Source organism: Balaenoptera physalus (assembly GCF_965194825.1).
Source record: "Balaenoptera physalus genome assembly, chromosome: 6".
Lineage (NCBI taxonomy): Eukaryota > Metazoa > Chordata > Mammalia > Artiodactyla > Balaenopteridae > Balaenoptera > Balaenoptera physalus.
Genome location: NC_138885.1, coordinates 69,676,267 through 69,689,883, shown reverse-complemented (window position 1 = coordinate 69,689,883; position 13,617 = coordinate 69,676,267). Strand labels below are relative to the sequence as shown.

General features: G+C 39.2%; 1 protein-coding gene across 1 annotated transcript in view; it reads left to right on the top strand.

Moving 5' to 3' along the window:
• The window catches only part of LOC309663210 (uncharacterized protein), a gene marked incomplete at its 5' end in the record, with an annotated part of 569,151 nt that overhangs the window by 524,431 nt on the left and 31,103 nt on the right, over window positions 1-13,617 (top strand). The window contains one exon of the mRNA XM_082466830.1: window positions 10,489-11,467. The remainder of the gene's footprint in view (window positions 1-10,488; window positions 11,468-13,617) is intronic.

Below are 13,617 nucleotides of genomic sequence, written 5' to 3'. Positions count from 1 at the left end.
GGATTCTTAACCACTGCGCCACCAGGGAAGCCCAGCCCTTTTCATCTATTTTAAATTCTTATTGTGAATCCTTAAAATATGCCTTATTTTAAAGCATCACTGACTCAATTTTAAAACATTGCCAGAACCTGCTTTGCTAATCTGCAAACTCGATAGTTCTACCCCAAACCTCAGCACACTCAGCAACAATTTAATAGCAAATATCTCTAGTGACACCTCATATTACTAAGATTCTATTACTTTCTACATTACAAAAAAAGTGCTAGTACACGCTAAAGTATTATAAATAGTTCAGACCAGGCAATGCTTGTCAAAATATGTGAAAGTTTATTTTTTGCACTCAGTAACCTGAGATTTTTATCTTATGTATTTATAATCTATAATGTGCCTCCCATAATTAGTATAAAATGTGGATTACTAATCAAATTCCTAGTTTCTGGACATTTTATTTCTGTTAATATGATTACTAAGGGTGATAAGTTGTATGGTTAATAACCCAATCCTGCCGCTAAATGCAAATTCTAAACATATCTTAAAATAATTGCATAGATGCCTAAAATCGGCCTCTTTAATTATATTTTTCTTAGACTGCTAAGCAATCCTTTTCGTGATTGAGGGCATTTTGTTTATGCTTCTTGAGGATTTTTAGCTTGAGGTTTAAAGACAGATATAAATCTGGATACTTATTTAATAATTGTTGTAATACATTTCAAATGACATAAAAGAAGTATATATTCCCCTGTTAACCAGTAATACTTCATATCTTGACAGAGGTCTCTGTAAAATTGTTCAACTTTTGAAATGTTCAAGTTTTTAGACATTAATATTAGTATAACTAGAAGTATATGGAAGTATATCAATCTGTAAATACAGAGATATTTCCACATAGAAGAGACTACAATGCTTGCATCTTTTCAGCAATTTCAGGCTAGCTCAATTTTTAAATTGATAATTGCTCATTTATTCTAAGACCGCTATGCTATTTATTTATTTGTAATAAATGCCACTCACAATGCACATCAGTCTTTAATAAATGATTCATATTCTTTATTAGTGATAAATTGCAAATTGCTCCCTTGATTATAAAGCAAATCTACTACTGACATTTGCACCAAATGTGTACATGCTAGTAGCACAGACACATGGATAACCTCCAACCTGCATCCCCAAGCTCTACAAAATGTCTCTAAGGACCACAGGGTGATACCCTTTTGGCCCAATCCCTTGACCCTCCTCCACCCTTCGCTGTTTCTCTAGTACATTCTATCCCTTTAAATTCATTCTCTCTCCACATTAATACCATCTACTCTTGTTTAAACATTTACAATGAGCTATAACTGTCACAGGTTCCCTTTGGCAAACGTGCTGCCCTACTCCCTTACCATTTCTGTGGTATAACGGGGACCAGGCCCCAGAGTGGGTCTGATTCCATGGCAAAGCCAGGATGGCGCTCGCGCTCTCTGATGCACTAATCAGGTACCCGGCAGTGACAAAGGTCAATACACCTTTTGAGAGTTGACAAGCAGAAGTCACCTTCTCTATCAATCTCTTATTCAAACAATTTCTGAAAAATTCAGAACTGCTCCAAAAATGCATTTGTGCCCCAGACATGGTAGTCAATACACCTAATGCCCAGGTGCTTAGAATCATAGAGTTCAAGCTCCTTCTTTTACAGACACAGAAAACAAGCCCCAGAGAGGTTAAAAGGTTTTTCCAAAATATAACAGCTTAGCTGGAATGCTCCTGCCTTTCTCTATAGGCTTTTTATCTCATTATTCTTTTCAAATTTTTTGGATGAGCCTTAGCATTCAGCACCAACTTTACTGGTTTTCCAGCTCTTAAGTAAACTAGACCACAAGTGACCATTGCAATGAGACCGCTGGGGCAGAGGGAGGAGCAGTGTGTCCAGCTTTGGCTGAGGAAGTCACCTTTAGGCTCTTGTTAATGAAAACATCTGCAGCCTGAATAAAACTTAATAATAAAATTCAAACTGTTCAACTTAAGGTTAGCCTCCTCATAGTGAGGGGCTCTAAATTCTGACTCCAAAATCAAGGAGGGAGATATATATATATCCCTGCTATCTATGCAATCTTGAGAATAAAGAATATTTTTTAATATTCTCAAGCTTCTATAACTGGAGCTGATGTCAGTTGTGACGATAACTAGAATGCATGGCTTGGCTGTGTTGAGGACGGATTCGGGACGTGACTAGAGGGTAATATTCTGCTGTCCTGGTCCTCAGTGCCCACCTTCCTTCCTCCTTCCCCTCCGGCCAGTTAAACAGAGGGCATGAAAGCCATTTCCTCACACAAGTGACACCAGGAATGGTGGAAGAAAGTCATGTAGCTCCTATAGTGAAAGAGATTAGAACCTACTGTTCAGGTCAGAGGATATTTATGAGCTCAGAGTCTTACTAATTATACCATGTATACACTTCTACGTGAATGAACTGTGCTGTCAAAAACCCGGGACAACAAATGGTTCACCTTTAGGTGCTTCTTCTTAACCCTGACAGCACCCCCCAATTCTCTTGATTGATGCCACCCCCAAAGCCTCACATAAGTCTGCCCCTTCGCATTCCTTATGGCTGAACCAGTCAAATGTTAGACCTAGAACAGCCTGTGAAGAAGTTTCTCAGGAGCTAAGTGTCAATGCAAGAGATGATAGAAAAAAATAATGAAAACATTTTGGAGGTCAAAAGGCACTCGGCTTTCTGCCATTGGCCAATTTCCCCATTCATTAGTAGCCTTTGAGCCTTTTCACTTCTCTTCCTGTTGTTTTTCAGAAATTATATCACTTCTGACAAAAGAACTCAAAAAGCCAGTGGTCTGAAGGTTGTTGTAGGTTCTGAGGACACCGTTGTTGGTGTAACTCAGCCGTGTGTGTGCTCTCACACACCTGATCCTGGCTCACCAAGGGGAGATTCAAAGTCTACACTCTGTACAACAGCAGGCGAGGGATCATACATTTTAGAAAGGCTTCATTATGAAGTATTCAAAACAAAGGTAAAGTCCCCAAATCTTAACTCTTCAGAAAATCCAAATCCAGAGATCCAAGTTTTTGAGGTTCTGAAAAGATCTTAGAGACTATTTCATATTGCTTTATTTTAGGGATAAGGAAACTGATGAACAAAAGGGCAAGAATCATTAGCTCTCTGAGATTTTAAGAGACTAAAATGAGAAAGACAAAGAATTCATTGGTGTCATTTTTTTTTTTAAAAAGTAAACTTTTGTTTGCATAGATCTTTTTATATAAACCTCTGGTTATTATATAAATATGAATGCTATAGATCTGTTCAGGAAAATAACCATACTAAGTTACAGAGAATATCTAATAATAATGACTTTTCTTAAATACTAGTTTTTAGGGACCAGTGGCCCCCCAGAGAAGGCTTCCATGCCCCTGCCAACTCCAGAGCAGGATGGAACCGGCAGGGCTGATGAGAGCAGAGAGTTGCCCTTGTCTTCTCTGATGGTACTTTCTGGAGGAAGCAGCAAAATCCTAGGAAATAAACAACCTGGGTTCTAGTCTTAGATCTGCCGTTAAGCAGCTGTGTGGTCTTGGGCAAGATATCCAGTCTCTCTAGGTCTTGATTTTTCATATGCAAATTAAAAGCTTAGAAATTCCTCAGCACTTCCTTCTAGCTCTGAAATGCCTTGAGTTCATTATGCAGAGCCTGAGAGCGATCACATGGTGTCCGTGTGTGTGCTCAGGGCAGATGTGGGTCCAAACATTGCAACGAGCGTAGAGTTAAGTGTGCAGGAAAAGGTTAAAGATTTAAGCATGTTGGAGTTGCAGCTGAATGAAGGAGGACCCCAGCTCTTGCATGTTCCATACAGCCATTTTATAGATAAGAGAGGTAGAGAGAAAGCAGTGTGTTTTTTCCAGGGGAGATCAAGAGAAACCAGAGTATCTTTCTGACTCAAGAGTTCACAAAGATTGGAGAGAGGTGATGGGCAGGGTGAGGACTGCCCTGAAAGGAGACCAAATACATAACTTAAGCGGTATGCGTGACTAGAAAGATCGGGCCGATAAGGTCACACCTCTGTCCCTGCGACCAGCATGGTCTGCAATTTTCAAACTTCTTTTAGCTCTGGAATCCTGCTGGGGCAGCCACCGCTTAAAGAACCAGTAGTCCTTTCCTCCACTCCTGCTTCCTGCCCCTCTACACCAAATCGCAAGCAAGCATGAGCCCCAGATAGACAGGCTTCCTCTTCAGACCCAAAGTCCAAAGTTGAAGACTCCCATTCAGGTGTTAAATACAAGTGGCTGAACCAACGCTCAGCTGGTCGTTTGAAGGTCTTGCCAGGGCCACAGCTACCTACACACAGATTAGACAACCAGCTTTGGAAAGGGAGCAGCCCTGATTTAGGTGCCAGGTAAATCAATGCTCCATTCCCACATTTCTACTTGTTGTGTCAACAGACATAGCAGAGGATGGGAAATGAGATCCAGTTGCAGTGAGGAGGAAAGATGAAGATGCAGCTCATCATGCACTCCTAACTCATTCTTGAAAGACAAGCCTGAGCGAGCAGACTCCGACCAGAGAAACCCAGCTGGACCACCTAGGCAGCAGTCAGGAGATGGTAGGGCTGTTTTGTGTATGTTTTTTGTTTGCTTGCTCAGTTTTTAATGGAAAAAATGTTGTACTTTTTTGTGCTTTCTGCACTTTCAAAGTTTGTTAGCATTATAAATCTATTACTTTTATTGTTAGAAAAATAAACTATGAATATTTTAATAATAGTTCAAACATTGAATTTGATAACTACCACTCCTAAGAATATACACCTTGCTTTTAAAACATGATATATAAAGTAATATGTATATGTGTGTGCATATACATTTTAAAGGAACCAGGAGTTAGCATAGTACTTCAGAGAAAAATTGTGAATATTGATTTTTTTCCCCTAGTGAGATATTACCTGGGAATCACAGCCAAGGTAGGACTATTTAGACCGCTTTATCATTAACCTTTCTCTGTATGTAAATTCACAGACATCAGACTGTAAAATGTGCTTGCTGCATCACCAAAGGAAACCAAAATCTGGTACAAGCCCTTATTTTGAAAATGAATGCTTCTATCTTCTTTTCAAAGTACTCCGAAAGTTTTTGGGACAGCCCGTTCTGCAGTTCAGTCATACTCACAGATCACAAAGTCTTTCTTGTGTCTAAAAACAGACTCTCTCCTGATGCTGTCAACTCAAACTCCCGTTCTTCTGCTGCATCCAGTGAGAGGGAGAAGGCTGGCTAGAGTTCTCCACAGCTCCACCTCACTGCCCAGAGGTTGTTAATTTTGTCTGCCTTCAGCCTTCTCTTCTCCAGGATAAATAACCCACCTCCTTTCTTGTGTACATAGCCTCCAATCCCTGTCATCGTTGTCTTCTTTCTATACGTGAATTCTATGCCATTTTCATACATACGTTTTAAGTTACAGACCTAAAGTGTAATGTTCAAATGAGAGCCTGACCTACAATGAATTTACACAAGGATTACTTCCTGGCTACAAATGATGCTTGTCTTAATACAGCTCAGGATAGTATTTCTTTCTTAATGCCATCACTAGGTTAACGACTCATGTATTTCTGGAATGCTGGATCTCCTCCAGCCAAGTTCATGTCAAAATACGCTCTCTATCTAGCCCTTTCTCCCACCACCAACTACTCCCCAAAGGCAGTCACTGTTAATAAATTTAGATTTTAGTTCTTCCAGCGGTTTCTACTTGAGCTCTAAATAAATAATATGTCTACATCTACCTGTTTTGATTTTTCAACCTTAGACACTCAGTAGCTATTGACTTCTCTACATGAATGATGAAAATTTTCACTCATTCCTTCTCTATCTTCTCCCCAGTTTAGGTTAATTCATGACTTTTTAGTTCTTCAGTTGGGTAGATGTATAACTTATCCGTATGTATAACTTACAATTATCCCTCCACTTCTGGATCTAGCAGCTTTAGAAAATATTTATTGACCTTAGCACTCTCAGATAAGAAAGTTAACACAGCCCTCCACCTCCAGACTTCTGTCAGAGTATAGCTTTTAGACTGTCAAAGTTTATAATATTTATACTGTTTTATAAATATTATTATGAATTCTGATATTATTATCATAGAAATAGCATTTATTGCAGACACCAGAAAACAAATTAATCCTATGTCACCAAAATCATGCTATTCAAAATAGAGTGTCCTAAGCATCACAGTCAAATGGATTCTCTATTCTTAAACTCCATCAAACCCTCAAAATCATGCCACAACTTAGTTTACTTCTTATTTGAATACTGGATTTTGAGGCAGTTCTATAAATACTATTACTGGTTGCAAGCAGTGGAAGCTGATTAACTTAACAAATTTGTTGGAAGGATATAGGGTCACTCTCAAAACCAAAGAAAAAGCTAGGGATGAATCAACTACAGACTTTCAAGATATTAGACTATGAAACTAGAGACAGATCCTGCTCATTCCTGGGGAAGAGCCCCTGATCGGCCTACCTTGGATCACAAGCTAGGAGTAGGACACTTGATTGACAGTCCCGTCAAGGTTGCATGCAATGGTGAAGGGTAGTTCTCAAAAAATAAAATCAAGTTGCTGTCACCAGAACAAGCTGGGTAGACTTAACAACAGCATTTATCACATATGATAGCAGTTGTCACATTTTAATTAATAAATAATTTGGGTAGTTATCTGTTTGACATTGTCCTTTCCCATCAGATTTCACAAAGAGAGGTTACATATATTATTTGTTCTCTTAATCCACATGCCTAGCACAGTATATGGCACATAGAAATACTTACTAAATATTTGTTGAATATTGTTAAAAATAAAGAAGTGCCAAGGGTTTCTGGGATATACTGCATAGACTACCTGTATTCGTTTACTTTGCTAACAAAATATTTTTAGATGGCTGAATTGCATATTAAAGAAGGGATTATTCTTTCCAATGGTATAACATCATGGAGGAATACAACTTAAGTTTTCCATTGCAAGTATTATATTTTATTTTATTATTATTTTTTGTAAACTTTGGGTTTGTTTGTTTGTTTGTTTGTTTATTTATTTATTTATTTATTTATGGCTGTGTTGGGTCTTCGTTTCTGCGCGAGGGCTTTCTCTAGTTGCCGCAAGTGGGGGCGACTCTTCATCGCGGTGCGCGGGCCTCTCATTATCGCGGCCTCTCTTGTAGCGGAGCACAGGCTCCAGACGCGCAGGCTCAGTAATTGTGGCTCACGGGCCCAGTTGCTCCGCGGCATGTGGGATCCTCCCAGACCAGGGCTCGAACCCGTGTCCCCTGCATTGGCAGGCAGATTCTCAACCACTGCGCCACCAGGGAAGCCCCAAGTATTATATTTTAAAAGAAGAATATCTCTCAAAACTTCTGGATAGTGGCAGGATCCCATGATCTTACACATTGCCCAAACAACTAATGGTTTCCAATGACCTGATCCAAAGAACTGGTCGGCAATTTGAATGTTCAGTATTCATTCAGGATTTCATAGCCTGTGGCTCTCTGCAGCCAGGATTCGACACAGCAATATTTAAGGCCTGATCTAATATCTCCTTTGTAAAGCTCCCCGTTCTCCCAAGGAGTGAATCCTTTTCCCCACTCCTCTCCATGCCACTTTGCCCACTTCGTCACAAATTGAGGGAGAGTTATTTGTTTATGTACCTGCCTCTCCATCTAAACTATGAGTCCTATAAAAGAAGAAAGTCTGTCTGATTCACCTTTGTATCCCCAGTGCCTAGCAAATAGGAAGCATTTATTAAACGTTTATTTAATCTAAACACTCAGTCTAAGTAAAGTCTTTGACAAAGAAATATAATGAGTTCAAAGAAATACCAGACTCTAAAGGGAGAAGGTTTTATCATCTAAAATAATAAGATCATAAAAAGAAAAGACAAGAAGGAATGGAGGGAGGGAGAGAATGAAGGAGGGAAGAAGGGAGGAAAGAAGGAAGGAAGGGAGGGAGGGAGGGAGGGAGGAAGGAGAATGTTAGTGTTCTAAGCTGTAGAGAAATTTTAAGTTATTTTTCAAATATACCCGTTCATGGATAGACCGTAAGGGCTTTAATATCTCTAAATCACAAGATGACAAAAGAAACAATTAGGAATGCAGAAATGGTCCTCTCTAAAGTTTTCATTCTTACATATCAATCAAGGAGAATGTTAATGAGGAGGCTTCAGCGGGAGTCAATAATTCCTCACCAATATCAGAAATTTAGTTTCACTTTTCAGAGGCTGTTGGTGGCCATGCTTGCGAAATCAAGAATGTAATTCATCTCCAGACAATAACAATTATTACCGATTACTAAGAAATAAGTCAACAAAGATATTTTCCTGTTTACATTCTTATCAGACTGTATCAGAACCATCTGTTTTCAAGTTTGTTGTTGCTGGGGGTTTTTTTATCCCAAGGGATAAATACTCCACATTGTTCTCAGACTATATGCATGCAAAACTGCCTCTTGCTGCACAGCTGCAATGTTCACTGAAACATTCGTGTAGGGAAAAAACACATATTCTTCTGGGAAAGAAAATGAAAAGAAGTAGATGATCTCTCTGAATTTACTCTATCTTCAAACGAAGGATATGTTGGGGGTCTGTCCCATCTCTAATTACCATCTCCTCATTTGAATGGGTGACTATTGATTTTGCTAAAAGTATACAATGTGGAATTTTAGACACTAAAGTAACTCCAACCTAGAAAACACAGTAAAAAACTCCACTAATACAAGAAAGATTCTACAATTTTAAAACAAATAATATGCGACCTCTTTATGCCGTTGTTCATCAATGCCTATCTCCTGTGATAAAAGCAATAAGTTTCCCTCCTTTGAAGACAGTTATAATTGCTCTATTGCCAAGGAAGCAAGAGTGGGAGATTTAAATCGTGGTACTGACAGAGTTGCTGCATGGCTTTGGGCGAGCAATTAACCTTTGGTGTCTCAGTTACTTCATCTGTAAAATAGGGATAAGGGTTTTTGCACAGGTGTGATGCCTGGACTAATTAGTACAGTTATCATTATTGATGGGAAAATAATGTTGGTCACTGATTTTGCATCTTATGTTCACACCGGGGAATCATTTTTATCTCCTCTACACTGAATCATTTTTTAAGGAGTCTGTAAAAAATGATAATGATAAATGATGACAATAGCCACATATTGCAGGCTGGCACAACACAGTTAAAATGGACCATGTCCACGTAGGTGCATAGCCTTCATGAATTATCTTTTGATCATTTGTATTTATCACTTAGATGTTTTCTAAATTTAGACTAAACATGTAAACTATGAAAATGAGGAAACTGTTCAAGGCCCACACTGAACTGGTAAACTGTACTGCAGCAAAAGGCTTTCCAGTTTATTGGTGGGTGACATTATGACAGTACTAGGGTAGTTTAGGCTTGAGCCATACAATTTAGGGTAATCAAAGTCAAGTAAAAGTATGCACTGAAGATAGTGCTCATATGACATAGAAAGCCCTCACTTCCATGTGCATATCTGCCCTGCAGGAACTGCAGCTCTAATAGCCAGGGACCAGGACAGACCACGGAGGTACAGGAGATGCCAGCTTTGCCAGAGTGGGAGCATCGGCGCTGGGCACAGTAGGGCATCCTTACAGGAGAGCACAGGTGATGTCTCTCGAGTCAACGAGAGAGACAGAGGCGAGGACGACAAAAATGGGGACTCCCTGCTCATCTAGTACTCCTAAGTGCTCTTTCTATTTCCTAAGTCAGGGTGAAATATCTGCTTTAAAAAAAGTTACCTTTACATGTCGGCAAAAATGGCAATGAACCATAGAGGGAAACATAAAACATGGAAGTGCTCCAAATGTCAGTACTCAACCCCGTAACCTCTGCATCCTTTTGTGTAGACACGTGATGTTCGCAGGTCCAAAACTTCTCCCCACGGCTTCTCATACTCAGAGATTTTCTCCCAGCAGAGAATTCTCTTTTCTTGAACTGAGTAAACATCAAGCCTCAAATCTCTAATGTCTCCCAAGAAATTAGCCTCTTGACAAGTCATTCGCACTAAAGACTCTGTCCCTTTCCTCCATACTTGCCTCAAAATTACAGGCAACAACTTCCGAATGGAAACATAGCTGTTGCCGTTTTCGTATTATCCTCACCGATCATACGAAACGTAAAAATTAGCATTTCTAGCAGGATTAAAACTGCTAACACAACTTCTCTCTGTCCTACACCATTAAACGTGATTAGAAATCCCTTCACGATTAACATTCATCTCGCTGTACCGTGCTTGAAGGTTAATAATATCCACCATCTCCTGAGAGAGGGGGAGGGGAGGTATTTATTCAATGGGGAGAGGCAATTTCCCCTTCCGTCCACTAGAGGGGGGCTCCGCGGGGCCGGCCGGAGGATGGCAGAGACACCGAGACACACACAGCATCCCGCTCTGCTCGCCTGCACTTTAGTTGGTAAGATGAAGCAACATTAGTATTCATCGTTCTCTATTCTTCACCCTCTGTAGGTTTTGACTTCTCATAAAGCCCCTTCACAAATGCCGGACGGCCGTGTTGGCCTGGAGGGAAAAAAAAAGATCGACCTACCATCTTAAAACAATATCCAGTCTAATTCTTCTAAGTCAACACTGCGTGAGATAAATACACAACCTGTAAGAACAAATCCTAAGTTTAAAACCTTCGTTTATTCTGTAGCAGCACGTGTGCGCTGCAGAAGTGGATACGGAATGAACGGTGCGTGGACGTTCTAGGGAAAAGCATCTCCATTATACACAATGCATAAAGAAATGTACCTAGCCCTTAGCACACCAGCTGTTTCTGCTTATGGGACTGAGTTATCCATGAAATGCAGTAGGACATTTTGTAGTAAATATCCTACTTGACGGACTTTTTTAGACCTACCCACCTATGCAGGTTTGTATAATTAAGGAAGAAACAGACATTTTAGCAATGAAAGACAAACCTTATATTTTTCCCTCATCAAAATACATTGTGTTCTAAGAAAGAAGGGGTGGGGAATGAGCCTGTTTTGAGTGGACTCTACCTAGATGGTAAAGCAAAATATAATACCTTTCTCTATCTGTAATATTGTTCAGTGTAGCAAACTCTTTTGCTTGTTACAGTACAGTAAATGGGGTGTTTAATTTGGGATTCAATGTAGTCTAGTGTCAAGGTGCAGCAGTTTTATTACAGAAATACAATTTTATTGGAGGCTGAAGATTTAATTTCCATCTTACATCAAGAGCCATAAACGGTGTGCCTCTTTTACATTTTGCATAGCATTTGGTATGTGTAATTCCTGGTCTAATTTTAGAGTTTGAAAAGGTGGAAGAGTCACAGTATGTAGATTCAGATTCTTCAACATTTCAGCCACAAATGCCATTTTAAAATGAGTAATTTTCTGTTTCTTAGTCACGTATTTGAAATTATTTCTTCCCTCCCCTGATTGAATTCTGCACTACATCCTCTCCAGTCCTTCCTAATGAGGTAAGCCACAAAGTTACCCAAAGAACACCCTTGGGTTGGAACAAATGCTTTCTTTGTTTAAATTTGTCTACTGGTTGGTATTTTACTTAAAAGTAAGACGATCAGATGATCTGGATAGTTTGCCTTCTATTGTGCGTCGTATCTGTCAGGGTCACATGTTAATGTCTGTTCTTACGGATGCATTTGGAATCAAATAATTTGTAAATGTATTGGGAGGATCGAATTTGAAAGAAATAAATGATGATACCTATAAAGCTATATCAACATTGAAATCCAAATTTGGGGAATTGTGTCATTATCCTTCCTTCAAATATATTTATTACCAGAAACACACACACACAGAGTAGATGCTGCTCTTCCATCTGTTTGCCCTTTACAGCATTAATTCTCCTCATCAACAGTTCATACCTTCTCTTTACCACCAGGTGGAGCCATTTGTTTATGGACATCTGTCCATTTCCTTTTTCTCCAAGATGCTACCAGATAAATAGCTCCGGAGTTAACATATTGTGGCAAGCATGAAAATTTAACGCCCACAGATTTAAAAAAAGTAAAGCTTTTTCAGGCATTGGTATAACAAACCTTGCCGTTAAGAGTCCTCTTGCTACTAGATTTAATAGCTTTACGCACGTTCCTATTTACAATTTCTGCACACCAAAGAAAATAATATTGTTGTGTGTACCATGAACAGTGTTGCAGGTCTATTTTATGTAGCACCATCGTTTTTATAATCTCAAATGTTTGGAAACTTCATTCAAATGGCAAAAAAATACTCTATGCTGTGAGCCTCTGTTTTCTTCAGTCTTAAAAATAGACACCTCATAGAGAAGAAAATGTTTTCCTTCAGACAAAAGAGAGTGGTGATTCAGCCGTAGGCAGTAAGGGGCAATGTCAGATTCTTCTCTCGGTCAAATTTATCTCTCTTCGATTTGAGGTCCAGTGAAAGGTAAGTCAAAATCTATCTTACCTTTGGTTCTATTTAGGAGCTAGTTCAAAATGAATACTAGTAGCAAAGTTCAATTATTACATTGTTCAATTTTAATATTTTTATTTTAAGAAATTAATCAAAGAGCTTCTCATGAACAAAAGGCAGTAAGATAAGAAAAATTTAGAAGCCTGATTTGCATGTGCAAATAACTGTGGAATGAGCTCACCTAAACTCACTTGCCAATGACCTCAACCTTGATCTGGAAAGATCATTTATTCACAAGTAAAACTTCACATTCTCTATGCTAACACTGTCTTGGATCTTTCCTTAAGGTAGATTACTAACTGTGACGTTGGACAGTCTATTCATAACATCTGCATTTACCAACATCATGGAGTTACATGTGTAACTGAAATATCATTTCTGTTGCATTCTTTATTTTAATCAGGATTTACTCTCTTTGTATCATATGTATCTAAAATTTTCCTTGAGCATCTGCAAAGCAGTGAGTGGAGGAAGATCTGTGTATATGCTTTATTGAATCCGTCCCTGGGCCTGAGAAATCTGGCTTTTCTCTCGTATGTGAACTGGTTCTGGGAGCCGAGATGGGAGGCTGTCTGCAAAGAAGCCCTCATACAACAAAATGCTGGAACCACCATTTTGCTGTCCGCTCTCACACAGTGAAATGGTGGCACAGAAAACAGTTAACACATTGTGCCCACGAGAGTCGTCTTTGAAAGTATTCTACTCTCTGATCCAAATATCTAGCTGCTTTTTAAAATGTAGCTACTAAGGGGCTAAAGATTTTCATTTTCTTTAAGTGTATAAAACTTGTGCGTGTGTGTATGTGTAATGCTGGAAGCATCGGCTGTGTACATTCAACTGAAGGATGGAAAGAACTCATCAAAAATGCACACTTATTTTAGCAAACCTGAATAAAAGCCCAGATCCTGAGAACTGCTTCTAACAGCTCACAAAAGCTGTATGGTGAATTTGGCCCTGACGCCTCCTTTCGTTTTAGCATTCACGGCGTGCAACTGCGAGTGAGGAAATTTAAGAGAGTTGGGGTTTTTTTCCCTTCTTTTTTAAAAAAAATGTCCTGTAAAAATTAAAAGCAGGCCCACATTTGACTCTCACCTGGGAGACCCCACGCTCGCATTTTTTTATGGGAGGAAAAAAAAACAGAACAAAACAAGGACCCAAGATCCCTTCCTCTTTCACT